At 39.3% G+C, this 16,085-nt stretch overlaps 1 protein-coding gene across 2 annotated transcripts in view; it reads right to left on the bottom strand.

The window, feature by feature from the left end:
- The window catches only part of PRKCE (protein kinase C epsilon), a 285,862-nt gene that overhangs the window by 31,612 nt on the left and 238,165 nt on the right, over positions 1 to 16,085 (bottom strand). The gene's annotated exons all lie outside the window — the stretch shown is intronic.

Below are 16,085 nucleotides of genomic sequence, written 5' to 3'. Positions count from 1 at the left end.
TTATTAGATTTACTGAAATTCATAACTGAAGGGAATATGATCATCCTAGTATTTAGAAATTTCAACAAGATGATTTTTAAATTTGTTTAATTAAGGTAAGACTTCTACATTCCTAGAATTACTTTCTTAGTTACTCAGTGATATCCAAGTTGCTTTTGAGAAAAAGATGCTACACCTACATCAGGTCTCTCATGCACTCAGCACAAATTTCCTCTTTGATGTCTTCAAAATACTGATAACTAATGTATTAGGTTACAATTCTAAGCAAGATGAAATTGTATATAGAACTAGCTGGAAAACATGAAGGAAAGTCAACAATTTAAAAGTTATGATGTTAGCTTCTTTAGTGATTAGATCTCACCAACTTAATCTCAGTTTCCATACATAAACAGAACAGGACAGATATATTAGAGGATTGTACTTCCAGAGTGGATTCTTTTGTTGCTCTAAGTATCTTAGTCACAACCCATCAGCAAGACTATTTTCCCCCTCAGCAACAGATCAGAGATAAATGAGAAAATTCAAACCATACCTACTAAGAAAACACAAACTAATAATATAACAATTTTTTTTTATTTGAAAACCTCTAGGAGAAAGAAGGAGCCCATACTTTCTGAGGTTATTGAGCATAAATGGGCAATAATTGCAATGTCGTTGGGTATTAGGTTCTACCAGTGACCTCCCTTATCTATGAATAAAAAAAAATAGGGGACACACTGGATCGTTCATGCTTATGAATGAATTCATGGCAGTAGAGCAGTTTGTGTTAGCTGAGAGGAAGTAGGGGGATACCTGAGTGAGACTAACAGTGAGAAAAAGATGGTCCTGCTGCTTTTGTTGTAGTAGGTTATCTCAATTTTGCCTGTGATTAACTGAAAGTCTTGGAATTTCTCTGCTTTGTTTTAATGTTGATCCGTTAAGTAATTACTGAATTTATAATACACAGTTTTTGACACTGTTACATTGCTTGAGATCATCAAAGAATAAAGATAATATATAATACAAACTCTGTAGTAGAGTTGTACTCAGTAATATACAGAAAAATCTGCTGTGCAGACTTGAAAACTGCTATTTTCCAGTGTCAAGTTTGGAATAAAGTGAATCCACCTTTTTCTGATGTGTATCATTGTGTATAATTGCTAATGGCAGATGAATTACAATTACAGACTTGGTTTCAAATAAAGCCAGATATACTATAATTCATTTTCATTGAAGTTCAGACAGCAGGCTAGACATAAATGGGAAGTGTTGACTTTTAATGTGACCATAGTGACATTCTCTTGTCAGGCATGTTTACTCTAAAAAACACACACATTTACTTATATAACACAACATCCACCACCCTGCCATTTGCACAAATGATTTGTGGACTAAGGGGTGGCAGAGATGGGAGGAGGGAAGTAGCAAAAGCCAGTTTGCTCTCTACCCACCAAAGACATCGGAGGGAGATAAACACACGATCACTATCTGTGGCTCTGTAAGCCCTCATTGCTACGAGGCAAAAGTGAGGCTTGCAGGTGTGTAACATCACCTCTCCAGCAGTGTCCACCAGTGAGAAGCCTTTCAGGTCAGCAAGAGCCCAAAATAGTAAAGAAGGCTGCAGATATTCTATGGTCCTAACTGTTTACTGACGTCCTAATGACATATTGAACAAAGGTTTAATATTCATTTCCAGCAGCTTAAGGAAACCGATGCCTTTTACAATAGCAGAAAAAAAATCTCTTGAAAATAATTTCTTTATATGGCTTTCTATTGGCTTTGACAAAAACTTTATTACAATTGTCGGTAGCAGCTTAGGACATTACTGAGCCTGATCTACTTATCTTATTATGCTGGGTTTCCTTTAAATAAAGTAAAGGCAAAAAAATATATTGTACTTAACAGCTTTCCTTTGTATGACTTTTCCTTTCTTATTATTTTCACATTTTTATTTGTGAACCTAAGTGAAATATGTACAAGTTCAAATATGCATTATGTAAGCACAGAAGGGAGTGGTCTCTATTTCTCTTTCAAGAGAAGGTTGCCTTAACATTCACATCATGTTACTTTATAAACCTCATCCTTCATGACTCCCACACCTGGGAATGCAACAATTTTTCCATGGGTCTGAGATAGGAATGTGATATAGCACTACAATGCTGCCTCTTGATTCAGCTTACTGCCAAAGACTTGATTTAGACAAGCTTTTTGTAGGATCCCAGTGGCAATTCTCCCTTTCCCATGGCCCACAGGCCTGGAGTTTTTGTACCAAAAAAGAACTGCCACGAATGGACCTGGCTTCATATTAAGCCTATTGCATAGGACAAAGAACCTGCCCCAGAAATTTGCAGTTAAATAAGATAGCAATTTATTTTCTCATTTTGTAAGCCCTCTTGAGATTTTTGTGAAAGTAAGGCAAGCAGCCCCCAGCCTGGTGCTCCAGCCAGGGACTGGCTCTGCTTGGGGGCTGAGCTGCCTGCATGTCCTGGTCCTCCCCTACCCTGCTAAATGTCCCAACATTAAGGCTACCAGTAGTTTCCTCAGGGATTTTCTTCTTTTGTTCTCACTTTCTCTACTTCAGTTTAAACCACCATTTTCCTACTTTTTCCTTGAAAACTTCAGCTGAAAAATTCTTAACTGGCTCTACATATTCAGGGTGGGAACAATGGGGTGAAATCTGTTCTACTGCTAATGATATTTACTGTTTCAGCCTCCACTGTAAAGCCCATGAGTAAGTAATTGCTAAATATGTAATGTGGTAAACCTTGTCCTCACTGACACCTTGGTGATCTCACTGAAGACAAGAGAGGTCCCCAGGCTTAGCCAAGGTCTGACTCAAACTGTGGTATGCTGCTCTGTGAGGTTCAGTGCTCTTATTTTTGCATCTCAAATAACATCAAAATAAGATTGTGTATTATAACAATAGGTTAGGTGGAGCACAAAATAAAAGTGCCTACTATGTATGTCCATAATCCTTTTAAAGAAAACAATACTTAATCATTATTTGATAAAACCACTTGGTGAAAGACAGTGAAAGGACAGGGTGAAGCTAGAAAAGCTTGTTAGATCAAGTTTTGAAAATTCAGTTCTGAAAAAAATGTTACCAGAACCTTAAAAAGCAAGTTTATCAGTGGACACCCCAATGAAGTTTGGATCTGCTCAGAAGTTTTTTCTTTGGGAACCAAAAGCAATGTTGGTTTTCTTTTTTCTTTTTTTTCCCCTCAATGACCTTAGTAGGTAGGATGACAAAATCATTATCATTTGAACAACAATAGAATAAAAACCACGCAAACAGAAAGAAAAGAGCATTGCATTTCAGGCATACATTTTCTGTGTCTAACCAAAAGGATTTAAATTCTTTCTTCTTCCCACGTTTGACTGAAACTTTCTTATACAGAGTAGGAAAACATGCACCAAACAAATGCATGCATATCTATGTAGCACTTTGCATTTCTGTAGCAGTTCTCATTGAGCTACCTCAGTAATGAATCCTCATAACTTAATAAACCACAATAAGGATCTTTTATCTTATACAGGTATCAGGGAAAACAGAATTAAAATATATATTGTAATCAATCCCAATTCCATCAATTTTCAAAATTTACCTTAAACATTAATATAACTAGAGCTCTGAAACATTTTCTTCTGGTTTTAATTTTCTATCTTGTATTTTGCAAGATTCTGACTAGATTTGTGCCACCAGTCATAGGAGATTAATTGAAGTACCATGGTTTGCCCCAGGCTCCCGCCATGGCCATCTCCACAGATATCTTCAGGCAGATGATACACAGAACATGTGGGCTGCACAGCTTCCTAAAGCAGTCTGTCCTACTTCACTGACTGTAAATGTGCTCCAGGAGAAGGAGGATCCTGACTTGGAAGCTTCATTTGTGTTCCTAAAGTTAGGCGAGATAAATCTGAGCCTTTGTGGACATTCAGCATGAACTGCTTCCTGGCTTCCTTATTCCAGATTATTCCTTCTTTTTCCAGATAGAGATTTGATTCAAATTCAAAGTTGTAAAACTTCAATTTTTGTAGTTGAAAGTCAGACAAAGGTAGATTTCTTTAAAAAAACCTGCATTTACTTGTCTTTTCAGTCATGGAGGAATTGCCATACACAGAATTTTCTAGGCTTTAAAGTTATGCCCTCTAATAATTCTTATTTTTTCTCACTTAGGTCACATGGAGCACTCCTGTGCAAAAACTCCCTATATGCATATCCATCAAAAAGCCAGACATCTAATTGCTCTGCTTTGACACACCAAATAAAGGGCTCCAAAGCATTATTATTCTACATTGTTCAGGCACACAGAGAGAGTTTTCTGAAAAAAACCCCAAGAAACCAGAAGAAAAGCTGCTACTGTAATCAGGCATGATTGCAGGCATTTCCTGTATTTTGCTATCAAACCCGTTGTTTTTTCCATTACATAGTAAGTGAACTTTAGTAAGGTCAAGACACCAGAGAAAAACAGGATCAGAATATCTTTAATCAACTGAAGTTGAGTATTTTAGTCTCTCTCTTTCAGTTGTTTAGCCCTGGATCTTATCCAACATCTCCAACTTTCTTCCTTAAATCACAGATATATAAACCAGGTCAGCTTGAATTTATGGTTTAGCCAGTTGTTTTCAATGGCATTTAACTTGTTGGCCTTACACTTCCCCTAGCCTAAAGGTCAATCAACCTCATGCTGTGAAACAAGACCAATATTATTCTAATACGATATAAGTCCAACAGGGGAGATGGGTTTTCATTCCCAATAACAATACTGAGTAAACAAACTTCCCTGGAGGGAAGCCTATCATTTTCACCACAGTGACTATTAAGATCAAGTGTAAGTTCTGAAATTACTATTAAATGACCGTCAAAGCTGTGATAGCGTAGGTGCATAGGTGCATTTGATCCAATCTTATATATTGGTATCCTGCTATCATGCTAAATGTAGATAATTTTACGGTATATATAACGCCCTGTCCTGTGCTCTGACCCCATTATTTTTGGAGAGAAAAAGTCTTATCTTCCATGAATGCCAGATGACATTTTCCTTGTGAATGTAATACAAATGTCAACACCTGCCTAGGAAATGACCACTACCAGACACATTGTTGACTGAGTGAAGAATGGAAAACCAGGTTGTGCTAAACCCAGCAATTCTACAGAGAAAGCTTCTGACGCTTCCAGCCATATGGAACTAGGAAGGAAAGAGACTTCAATATTGGTAGTATGTTGCAATAAGAGCCTAGACCTTTCTCCCAGAGAAAAGGTGACCTATCAAAGATGAGCACAGGCTGATGATCTGTTACATCAGGAGTGCCAGAAAACACTTAAAAGGCTGTGCAGCATTAGAAGTGCTGAGATGGAGCTGATTATTGTGGTGGGCACCACAGATAAGGAGGCACCTTGGACCGTGGGGCTGACCAAAAGCAGGACTCTGCTTCATTCCCCACCCTCCAGCATTCCCACCAAAAACACATAGGAAGCTTTAACAGCTGTAGGCACCCCTGAGGAGCAAGGTGTGCAAGGAGAAACTCTACCAGTGGCATGCAGTGAAAAGCAATGATGAAGACTCAGTGGGTGACTCTTTGTTAAGGGGCACTGAGGCACCCATCTGCCAGCCTGATAGCCACTGGAGGTGTGCTGCATTCCAGCAGCTGAGGTCTGGGATGTGGCCGAGAGGGTGCCACAAATTGTCACAAACACACGCTGCTCTTATGCCATGTAGGCATAAATGACATGGCAAGCTGGAACCTGGGCCACAATCAGGGAAGACTACAGAACCCTGAGAGGGCAAGCAAAAAGTATTGGTGTACAAGTCATCTTTCCTTCTGTTTAACCACTTGGAGAAAAAGATGAAGCCAAAAATATATGCATAATGCAAATCAACTTCTGGCTTTGTGGCTGGGGCAGTCATGAACGTTTTGGCTTTTATGACAATTGGACATTCTTCAATGACTCCTAGTGTGTCAGGAGGAAATGGGATCCACCTGTCTAGAAGAGGCAAGGGAATCTCTGATAACAGGTTGGCCACCGTGGTGAGGTGGGCTTTAAACTGAGGGACTTAGCAGGTGGGGCCCAAAGCGGCAACATTCACGCCATTTCAAGTGGGGAATAAGCCAGGCCAACCAAAGTAATGACAAACATTCCTTAGCTGCCTTCCAAGATGAGAAACAAAAGACCAACCATCACAAGAGTATGTATACTGATGCAGGCAGCCTGGGGAGCAAACACAAGGAACTGGAGCTCTGTGCCCAGTCAGAAAGCAGGGATAACTGAAACACAGTGAGACAACTCACATGACTGGAGGACCAGGATGGACGGCTACAGGCTGTCACAAATAGACAGGCAGGGAAGAAAAGGAGGAGGTGTTCTCTGTGTTAAGGAGAAGCTTAAATGTATAGCAGACAGCTATGGTGATTGTGGAAGCCCTACTGAATTCCTTTGGGTCAAGAACAAAATGGTTGTCTCCAATGGGGATCATAGAGTAGGCATCTGCTACTGACCTCCCAGTCAAGAAAATAAGGCCGAAAAAGCAATATTTGTGTTATTTAAAGCAAGCTTTAGGTCAACAGAACCTGACTCTCATGGATCACTTCAGTTATCCATACATTTGTTGGAAAAACAATTAAGCAGCTCATGGATCACCCATCAAGTTCCTGGAATGCGCAGAGAACTGCTTCCTCATGCAAACGTTAGATGTGCCAACCAGGAATGAGGCACTGTTGGGTTGCTATTTGCAAAGTGGTTTACCAAGCAATCCTGCTTTGCAGTATCTTCATCAGTGATAGCTTTGGCTGCAGTGATCACCATATTGTTGGACTTTGGAATCTGGCTGAGCATACTGAAGCTTAGTACTAAGACAAAGGTCTTAGATTTTAGAAGAGCAAAATTCAGCTTGCATAGAGGTCAGTTAGGAGGGACTCCTTGGGAAGCTTCCATGGACAAGAAAGGAACTAAGCTAGGGTGTTTCAAGCATGCTCTCCTGGAAATACAAAACCAGTGCATCCCCTTTAAAAGTACGGAAAGTTGGCAGAGCAAGAGATTTCCCTTGGCCTAACTGTGAGCTTCTGAGTCTGCACAGAAACCAAAAGAGAAGTGTACCAGAGATGGAAAAGCAGATTAATATCCTTTAAGAAATACAATGGCATTGCCAGGGTGTGCAGAGATGGAATTAAAAAAGCAAAAATTCAGACTGAGCTGAAACTGGACAGAGATGTCAAAAAACACAAGAAAGGGTTCTTCAGGTACCTAAAGAACAAGCGGAAATAGAAGCTAAAAATTGTCCTACTGTTAAACAGGTGAGGTTAATTAGTCATCAACAATGAAAATGCAGCACTTCCAAAAACTTTCTTCAGCTCTGTCTTCACCAACACTGTTGGGTGCCTGGGCTTGGGATCAAGAATCCATGTTGATGAAAACACCAACCCACTGTCAGTGAAGGAGGAGTTGGTGTATAAAGTATTATAGGAGCTTGACCCCTACAAATCACTGGGCCCTGACAACATCCACCAGAGGGTATCAAGGAAGCTGGCTGACATCACTGCAAAGCTGCTCTCCATAATCTTTGAGAAGACATGGAGATCCCAGAAGACCAGAAGAAATCTAATGTCAACTCCATCTACAAGAAGGGGTAAAAGGAGGATACAGAAAACAACAGGCTCATCAGTCTTAACTTTCAGGTCCTGGGAAAGTTACGGAACAAATCCTTCTGGGGCTATCACAAGTCAGATGAAGCACATGATTGGGAAAAGCTATAATGGATTAGCCAAAGGCAAATTGTATGTGACAAACCTGATGGCATTCATTGACAAAGTAATCTGCTCAGCTGAAGTGGGGCGAGTGGTGGACATCATCAACCTTCATTTCACCAAGGCTTTGAATACGGATTCTCACAGCTTCTTCCTAGAGAAACTGATGTGCTACAGCCTGGATCAGTCCATGAGGCTCATGGGGAACTGGCTGGCAGGACACACCCAGAGTGGTGTAGTAAATAGTTCCTTTTACAACTGGCAGCTTGTCAAAAGTGAGGTGTCCCAGGGACCACTCCTGGTCTCATGGCTGTTTAATATTTTTGCAAGTGATCTGCACGATGGGATCAAGTGTATCCTGATGAAGACTGATGTCAACACCAAACTGAGTGGGGAAATGGACACATTGGAAAGAGAACCACCCTGAAGGAAGACCTGGATAGTCTGGAAGAGTGAGCTGACATTACAAAACTCAACAAAACAAGTGTAAGGTCTTGCACCTGGGGAAACATAATCCAGGAGTGTAGCATAAACCAGTATCTACCCAGCAAGGGAGAAGCTCTGTGGAAAGAGATCTGGTGGTCCTGGCGGACACCAAGCTCAGCGTGAGTGAACAATGTGCTGCTGCAGCACAGAAAGCAAATAGGACACTGGGCTGCACTAACAAGGGCACCACTGAAAAGATGACCAAAAGACTGAGAATCCTGCCATATCAGGAAAGGATGAGAGAATTGGGCTGTTCAGCCTTCAGAAGAGAAGGCTCAAGGTAGACCTTATCACCATGTTCCAGTATTTAAAAGGAACAAACAAGTTAGATACTCACTTTATAGGAGAAATCACACAGAAAAAAACCCATACACTATTCCTGGAGCGATTCCAATTAGACATGAGAAGAAAATTTTTCACAATGGGAAATATCTGGCATTGAAAGTATGTCCCTGGTGAAGTGCAGGATCACCAGTATTGGACACTCTTAAGATTCAGCTGGAGAAGGTGCTGGGCCATCTTGTCTGGACAGTGCTTTTACCAAGAAAGTTTGGATTGGACGATCCCTGGGTCTCCTTCCCACCTGATATACTATCATTCTAAGATTCCCAAAAGGTACAAAGAAAACTTGTGCTTTGGTCCAGTTCTGTTACTTAAATGAGAAGTCCAGGTTGCCTGAACACCACAATAAAACTAAGAGCAACCTTATTATCCACCTTCTAAACACAGATGCAAGCAATGAAGGCTATTCAGTGCTAATACAGATTATCTTCTTAATTCCAATATGGTTGTTTATTGAAAGAAAACTAATGAAAAGAAATGGCCATTTCTCAGGGAAGGAACCAGACTGTCAGCATACTCCAAGATGAGAACACACAGCAAAGATGAAGCTTGTAAAATATTACAATCTGCTGGTAAAAGCTAGCACTAATCTTTTATGCCTATTTTGTGCTTCTATCTGGAATAGATAGAACCACTATTAGATTCAGGGGAAAAGTGAAAACACAGCAATGTAGGGAACCTATGCTATAACTTGACTTGGTCTTCTTTTTTTTCATTCCTTTGAACAAACACCATATACACACTCCACAAAATTTAAGGAAGATGTTTAAAAAAAAAATATATATATATTAGTCTGGCAACCACAAGACAGGACATACAATAAAATGGCCAAACACAGGTGACTGGGAACAAATCCTGAGGAAGGATTTGCATAAGCCAACATTTCAGTGCCTTTTCTGAACTAGCCAATGCCCTCTGCACCTTTATGAAGCCCAGAAAGTGTAAAGGAGAAGGGTTGCTAAAGGCTTTTACATAAATTGTTTCTTTTTATAAAAGAAACCAATTGAAAAGAATCCTCTTCCCTATGCTCCCAAGGGTGTCCTTAGCAGGGAACAAACACAGCTCCCAGCAGTAAGCAGACTCCTGTTAAGCTCCATATCATGTTTCCATGGAGAAAAATGCTTTCTTATTCAGAACAGAAAAAGTCTGCAGTGAACTTTTGTACAGACACTGATTTTTTCCAACCTCACTTTGGTCTTTTTATGGAAAGCATTTCCACACAGTGGTGCCTGTAATACTACACAGAAAGGACTAAATAAATTATATAGCATAAATGAAATGATGTAACACAGCAAGAATGTTGCTTCCAACAAAATGTTTACTTATATGGAATAAGTAGAAGAAAGATTTTAGTAATTTTTGCTTCTATTCTGATTTCAGTAGCATAGTTCACATGCCTTAACATGTTTTTAACCTATCACGTGGTCTGAACATGGGAAGGGTATGTAGGCTTTTCATTAAAACCTTTTCTACGCGTGCTGTGTTTATTTGGGATCAAAACAGCAGCAGTAAACAGCAGTTTAACAGATTTCTGCAGAAATTCTTGTAAAATCTGTGAGTGAAATTTATTTTGTCCTTTAATTTTCTAAAAGCATTCTATTATACAAAGAGATTTGTCTGTTCCAAAATTCTGTAGAGTTAACAACTTTCTATTATGTTTGATGGAAGATCACTGCAGTGGAGGGATTCTGACAAAATTAAGAAGAATATTATTTGTCTGTAAAGCATGAAGAAGACATCTGAAAAAATGGGAGTCGGTTGCTCTTATATGTTGATCTATGCATGAAATAAACTCCTAATACTGCTTACAGACAGAGGTCATAGAATTTGATGGTTCAAAATCCACTTCTTGCTTTGATATGTAATTAAAAAGGGCTATGTATGTTAATGCACAGAACTATATCTTATACTATTTTAAAATTACATTTGTGGAGCAAAATCAAATTACTTTCCCCCCAGCCTCTGCCAGGAAGCTCCACAAACATTTCTAGACAATCTTTTAATGTGCAGGAAGTTTCAGCTCCAGCACTGTTTCCAATGTAGCTCCTGCAGCCTTCCCCCATCTCCTCCAGAAAATGTACTTGGGAAAGCTACTTTGGCCGTAGTGCTAACTTATAATGTCACCACTTAAAATCTACTTATACAAGGCACCTCAAGATTTTTAATTAATATGAATGCAATGGAAAGATGAATCATGAGTCATTCATGTGAAATAAAAATTGCTACTGCAATTTACCTTCAGCTGTGAAGACAGACTACCAAGAGAAGCCAACAGTCCAGCCCAAATGCAAGACAGAGGTACTTCTGAATAAACATTTGAGAAGCTAAAATGTGATTTTAATCTCTAACATTTGCTACTTACTGGGTAGTCAATGCATGTAAATATTAACTTCAGTAGGATTATAATATTAACTATTGGTCAGTGTAGGCTGTTCTTGAACAATTTTGTGAACATGAAAAAACTATTTTGGGCCTGAGGAATTATCTTTGTAACTTCTACATGCCCAGCCTCTTCTGAGACCTGCTAAACAGACTTTATGTTCTGACAAGAACAGAAATTATCCCATAAAGCTCCCAGATAGTTATGTGGGCAAAGACTAGCAAGGAACCTAATTATACAGCTTACACATAAAGTCTAATTAAATTATAATGCACAATAAAGTCTATTTGCATCCTTCTGACAGTCTTAAACTGAGCACACTGAGTACAATTTAATTCCATTGTAAAATTGCTTTTCTTCTTCTGGTGTTGGAAAGATGTTTTACTGTAAATCAGAGATTTTTAAAGAAACAGTCACTTATACACCAGATGGTGGCTTCTCTACTCCCATGTAATGCCATAGTCATATTTAAAACATACTTTTATTATCTATTATCACATTTTGAATTCCAAATAAAAAAGCATGAATAAACCTCTGAGAAAGATTATCCAAATGCTTTTCAAACAGAATGGGAGAGAAGTTGCAGAAGCTGTACTATATCTCTAATATGATATATTAAACTCACCATTGCCCAACCCTGAAATAAATAAGGGTATTAGTTTCTACTCTCTGTAGACAGTTTATAGTATTGTATAGTATTAAGACTCGCTAGTGTAGCAAAAAAATATTAAGGGGCACCGTGATTCTCAACTCAGACTCATTAAATGATGACAAAAAATACTCCATTAGCAATGATACCATTCCACCCTTTCATCCTTTACTGCCCACTCAACCTCAGACACAAATCCTTCCACTGTCTTCCTACCTCCATAATTCTGATGCTGTAATTAGGCAAACATAACTATGTTTGACTGCTTTTTAAATGGATTCTATTACATAAGGTGTGTAAAAACCAAACCCTATTGTTATATGTGCTATGGGCACAATTTTTGATTTTAGTGTAGTCTGTCTTGGATTTGGTTTATATTACTTTGACCTAACTAAGAGCACATATATCTGAGCCGGGGAGAAAAGTCTGTAGTGGTAATGACTTATACCAGATTTGTCATTGAATTGTCTCTGGCTTTATAAGCTATAGCTCACTAACACCAGTTAATGTTTTGTTGTTATTACTACACAGAGAATTTTCAGGATGCTGTTTCAAAATTTCTTCAAGCCCTCTTGCTCATGGATAAAACAACTACTCAATCTGCAGATGTTTTAGAAATTATGGTGAAATCCTCTTCCTCTTGGGACATCCACAGAAACCCCAAACTTTTGCCCTACTTTGCGTGCAAACACACCACTAGCTCAGATCTGGAGCTGGCAAAATATTTTCTTCTTTTCCTTTTGTGAATTTTCAAAAGCTGAAAAGAGAACCTGCCTAAAAACCAGGGTTGTCCGAAGGGTGTCTTTTTGCTCTGTTTGGGTCATTTTTCACTCAGTGTCTGCGGAAATTAACTTGCAGCGTTTTAGCAGAGGCAGCTTCAACAAGCTTGCAGCAGATACCTTTAGCCTTGTGCAAGGCATATATGCTGCTGAGCTGCTCTGTACTTACTTCATGCACAACCTGAGGATCCTTTTATGCTAGCAGATATTTAAAGACTTTCATATAAATGAGAATTAGAGCTTCTTGATAATAGTTATGGCCTCTCTGGACTCATTACAGATTATCAGCAAATGAACTGGCAGGCATTTGGTATTCCTTTTATATCCTCAGTACACAGTACCATAAACACTTGCTGTCCTCTCACTGGTAGTTAAGTTTACACAGATACACACTCAGGCAGTTTCTTAAGTGCCAATTATTTTTGTTCTACAAGTACTCTGTTAGAGCTCTTCCAGATTTATTGATGTTTGAAAGCTTTTAAATATCCATTACGCACTTAACTGACCATAGCAACTCCATCTGACTCATTATTTGTGTTAGAATATATTTAGGCATTTTTTAAAATGGGTCTTAGTAGACCACAGGATCTCCCTTGGAAACCCTATAATAAATCAAATAAATACCTGGTGAAGTGCTATAATGTTTATTTGTGGCGATTTAATTTTATGCTTTATATTCCATGTTTTGAACATATAAAGTTTCTCTGTTCAGGTTATTAGTGACCAAGCTTTCTTCAGTTAATTTTTTAGGTGCTGCTTCTGTATTACTCAGTTTCATACCAAAGTGCACCCATAGTGACTGCTATACTGGCAATCTACGGCTGCCATCCCATCCTTCCCTTCCCTTGAAAGGGCAATCACATGCTTTAATACTGGAATACCTTGTGAAGAATAGTTTTATGACTGCCACTGTCAAATCTGCATGAAAAAAAAAAGCACACAACTGCATGTACTGTTTGCATTTGGCAGAGCGACATTTTCTATATCTTCCATACATCAGGAGAAGGAAATGGCAGCTTGGAGGAAAAAAGCACACATATATCAGTGCCACCATTATTTCTGGCCTCTCCCATTTATCTACAGTCTCTCTCTGCTGTTTTGTAAGAACGACTACTGGAAACAAATTCTTTAAGCAGGAAGCAAGAAGTGGAGACTCATGGGGTATGTACTTTGTGAGAAATGCTGCTTGGGCTTCTCATAAGCCTCTCTTCTCAAAAGCTAGATGCTACTGTAGATGTGTTTTTTAATCTAAGATCTTGTACCCCCATCATAAATGGTCTTGGGGGACAAAAACTCAGCTTGGTGGTGGGAGTAAATTGCCTGTCCCTGGAGCCATCCCTTGCTGGGGATATAACAGTGCAGAGACTACACAATCTCCCATTTGGTAAAAACTGCCCTTGGCAACTCTGCTATTCCTGCTCCACTTCTGCCTCCTCCACATGTACTCAGTGCTGCTGAGATGAGGAAGACTCCTACTTGTGATTATTTCTCCTACTGTCTGCTGCTCTGGGGAGCTGCTTGTTCAGGCTCTGTGACACTGTGGCAGCCAAGGAGAGGGGCATGCATTACTGTACATTCTCTTGGCACAAGAAGGGATTTATTATCTCTCTGGCCTTGTTACCCCTCCCCTTTCTGCTCATTTTTAGCACTCTCAGGGCCACCAGAGCCATTTTGTTCCACTTTCTGATTCCCTTGGTTAGACTGCACCTTGCCTGTCCAAGGTCTTTCTGATGTAATCCTACCACTATTTATTCTGGTAGCAATAGAGACTTTGGTGAACTCCCCGAAATGCTGGTGCTCTTACTGGCTGTATTTTCTCTGTTTGAGCTTTTAGGCCTGTTTAGTTAACTTTCTAGTGAACAATATCATTTCTGTTTCCTTCCATTGGAGCACAAGCTGTCAGCTAAAATTTTCAAAGGATTCAGTGATAACTCAGTTATGTCAGCTTTTGGATTGGCTAAATTTTCATTTTGCAGTTTTAAGCAAAAGAACATACAGTTTTTAATAACAGTGGCTTCTCAAATGTGATGATTTGTTCTTTTAAAATAAACATGTTTTCTATCTAAGAAGTCAAACCAAGGTCCCAACTCATACAAGAAGCTGCAGATATCATGCATATGAACAGTCTCACAATCAAAATCAGCCTTTGAGGAGCAACCTGCATGCAGGAATGTTTGCTGCAGCAGCATCCATGTGATAAGCTCTTATATAACAAAGAGGTGGATAAAAGAGGGAGTGGGAAGATGGGCAGAAAATAAATGTAAACATTGAGCCAAAAGTAGCAAGGTTCTGGCCAAAAAAAGAGAAGCTGTATGCAAATGTCTTTACTGAAGGGTATAATTCAAATTCTCTTTTAAGGCTGTTCAGCATTTTTGACATTACTATTAAAAACTCCCCAACTAAATAAAGTTCCTTATTTGTTTTCATCTAACACTTTACACTACTTCCCAACTTTACAGTCCAGAATGTGGATTGTATCCTGGGCTGCACCCAAAGCACTGTGGGCAGCAGGACCAGGGAGAGGATTTTGTCTCTTTCCTCCCCTCTGGTGAGACCCCACCTGCAGTGCTGCCTCCAGCTCTTGTCTCCAGAAGACATGGACCTGTTGGAGAGAGCCCAGGGGAGGGCCACAATGATAATTAGAGGCATGGAGCACTTCTCCTGTGAGGAAAGGCTGAGAGAATTGGGACTGTGCAGCCTGGAAAAGAGAAGGCTTCAGAATGACATGACTCTGGCTTTCCAGTACCTGAAGGGAGCCTACAAGAAAGATGGAGGGGGATTATTTACAAGAGCATGTAGTGACAGGACAAGGGGGAATGGATTCAAACTGACAGTATTTTTAGATATTAAGAAGAAATTCTTTACTCACTGCCACTGAAGGCAGTGAGTCACTGGAATGGGTTGCCCAATGAAACTGTGCATGCCTCATCCTTGGAAGTGTTTATGCCCAGGTTGGATGGGGTTCTGAGCAACCTGGTCTAGTGGGAGGTGTTGAAACTAGATCTTTAAGATTCCTTCCATCCCAAGTGATTCTACAGTTCCATTATTCAGTGATTCTTTGTTGCGTGAAGCATCTCAAGAGCACAACAAAATCTTTGTTAAAAGCCTACCACCTCAGAACCACATTTGCTGTGCACTTCTCTCCATTATTATGAAACTTTAGTAGATGCATTCAATAGGATGAAAAAGGAAAAGCCTTTAATAGTTTCAACACCACTGCAACTGTGTTATAGAAATATTTTTCCTTGTTTGAAGACAAACATGACTGAAAGGCACAGTATAATTCAATCCTAAGTTTTGTCTCTTAGCAGCAGAATTACATGTAGGAAGCATCTTTAGATTTTTAATGCATTGTGACACAGAAATGCATTAAAAATCTAAAATTCTCTTTCTACTGTTAGAAAATTGTTTGCAGAGTATGATTTTGTTTGGAGCTAGTGTACCTGATTCTGCAGAAACAGCCCTGTGTCTCAGCAGTTTAGGAAAACTAATGGGTTTGTTCTGTATCAGTACAGTTCAGTTTCACATGTGCTGCAGCTCTACTGGATTTTTATTTTGTGTATGTTTCTCTGAGTTAAAATCTTTTTATCAAAAGCTGAGAGATAACACACATTTCTTCCTGTTATAAAATAAAGACACAAACATCAATCATCTAAAATCAGTGACATTCACCCAGAAATAAATACAAATATGTCCTGTAACATTTCACTGCTATTATCTGTTGAGA

Source organism: Melozone crissalis, unplaced genomic scaffold (genome assembly GCF_028551555.1).
Source record: "Melozone crissalis strain CALT ecotype California unplaced genomic scaffold, PUWL_Pcris_2 ptg000027l_1, whole genome shotgun sequence".
Lineage (NCBI taxonomy): Eukaryota > Metazoa > Chordata > Aves > Passeriformes > Passerellidae > Melozone > Melozone crissalis.
Note: the sequence above shows the minus strand (reverse complement) of the source record. Positions and strands in the feature narration are given on the sequence as shown.